This window comes from Arachis ipaensis, chromosome B07 (genome assembly GCF_000816755.2).
Source record: "Arachis ipaensis cultivar K30076 chromosome B07, Araip1.1, whole genome shotgun sequence".
Classification (NCBI taxonomy): Eukaryota; Viridiplantae; Streptophyta; class Magnoliopsida; order Fabales; family Fabaceae; genus Arachis; species Arachis ipaensis.
This window is the reverse complement of record NC_029791.2, coordinates 7,630,231-7,632,483: the sequence shown is the minus strand read 5'-3', so window position 1 is coordinate 7,632,483 and position 2,253 is coordinate 7,630,231.

The following is a 2,253-nucleotide window of genomic DNA, read 5'->3' as shown; positions in this document are numbered from 1 at the left end:
ATGAAAGTGAGAGTAACTTTTCTAATATATAAGTACTCATGATTTTTCTCATTCATTGTTTCAATATGATATCTATTTCGGCGACTATTCTTAAAACTCAACAAGTTCTTTAGAGACTTGGTAGACAATAGTGTATTATTTATTATGAATTTTGTTCCTCCGGAAAATAAATTAAAATTATAACTCTTTCGGAGCCTTCTGTCACGTTGCCTGAGCCAATAATAGTATTAACATATTCTTCTTTTGGTACAAGATGTAGGGCCATTAAAATAGGCCAAACCCATCGGGTCAGCCTGTTTACCTATTTAAATGGGAGGGCTTTGCCTCCAAAATTAAGCCCATTTAAATTTTGGGCTAAACGGGCTGAACCTGATTAACCCGAAAAAAATGACGGGATAAACGGATTACCCCGTGGATTAAACGGGTGGCCCGTTTAATTTTTTTTACATTTAAAAAAAAGCACTTTTAGTTGATATTTTCCTCGATCTAACCGAAAAATCTGACCCATCAACTATAAAAAAATATTATTTTTTAAAGGTTTTTGACCTGAAAGTAATATTTTTCATCAAAATATTTTTAAAAAATAAAATAAAAGAATAAACGGACTGACCTGTTTAACCCATCGAGCTGACCATAAACGGCCCGAGCTGAAAAATATGGCTCGCGAATAAAGTGGACTTAAATGGTCCAGCCCATTTAACCCATGGGTTTAACGGACCGGACCTAAATGGGCCGGGCTAGCCCATTTGATAGCCCTAAAAAGATGAGTAAAATATATATTACTTTTGAGAATGGTATGCAAACTTGCACTATCTACAAGGCAAATATCTTCATTATATATTCTTGCCATTTTTTTCAAAGGCAAATAATAATAATAAAATAAATAGCAGTACATGCATAATAAAATTGTATTATTGATTAGAATTATTTTTTTAAAAATCATTGTTCATAAAAATAGTGTCATATACTAAAATTTTATTATTATTACTATTATTATTATTTTAGAACTTGATACATTTAGTGATTTTAAAATATATAAATATTTTATTAAATATTATATATAGGGATAAGTACTTTTTTCGTCCCTAAGGTTATACTTGAAATTCAAACAGGAATAAAACTTAGCAAAAAATTTTTTTACATGATTTATTTATGTAAATACTTAACAAACCTAAATATTAAAATTTTTCATCATTGATCAAATACCCAATATTTTCTTCAGATCCTCAAAGGAATTAGATACTTCATAATGAGTGGTGTAATTTTCAACAACATACATCCTTTGAAACAAATTTTGTCTCATTTTCTTTGTTATGCTTTCCACCACAATGAAAATATTTATCCTCTATTAATTTATTTTACCCATTATTTCTTTATTTATCCCACTTTTGGTGAGATCATTTCTTATGAACATAAATTTTTCTTCCTTCTATAATTTTTTTTGTTACCAAAATTTTGCCATTTACCTCTTCTGAGGTTATAATTTGCTGCATTTGCTTCAGAAAATGGAACGGCACCAGCTGGGCGCGCTTCATGAATTTTTAAAAACAATTCATTGTTATTTTCAACAACAAGAATGCAAGAAATTAGCTCAGAATATTTTTAAATTCTTTTCTCGAAACTGCTGCTGCAGCCTACAAGAGCACATGCGAGGAATGAAAGGTCAAGAAAGTTTCTTCTAATATGTCATTATCAGTTATCTTTTTTTCACATAATTTTATTCGTGAGATAATTTGGAATATTGTTGAATTGTATTCATTTATGAATTTAAATTTCTATAGACGTAAGTGTGTCTACTCATATTGAGCTTGAGGAAGTATCACTGTCTTTTGATAATTATACCTTTCTTCAAGGTTCTTCCATAGATCTACACGATCTTTTAGTGTGAAATATTCATTTTTCAATCACTCGTCAAGATGACGATGAAGGAATATCATGACTTTGGCTTTATCCTTTTGGAATGCATTATTTTCAACTTTAATGGTATCTCCAAATTCCATTTAATCAATATGAATTTTGGGATCTAATATCCATGATAAGTAATTGTTTCTAGATATATCAAGAGTATTAAATTCAAGATGAGAGAGTTTTGATATAATGAAAATTTATTATCTGAGTCTTTTTAAATTTTGATCAGAATCTCGTGTTGATAACGTGTTGTAAGATAAAAAATAAGAAAAAAATAGATATAAAATATAGAAATATAAATAGATAATTTTAATATTAATATTTTTTTTATATTAGTATTTTAAT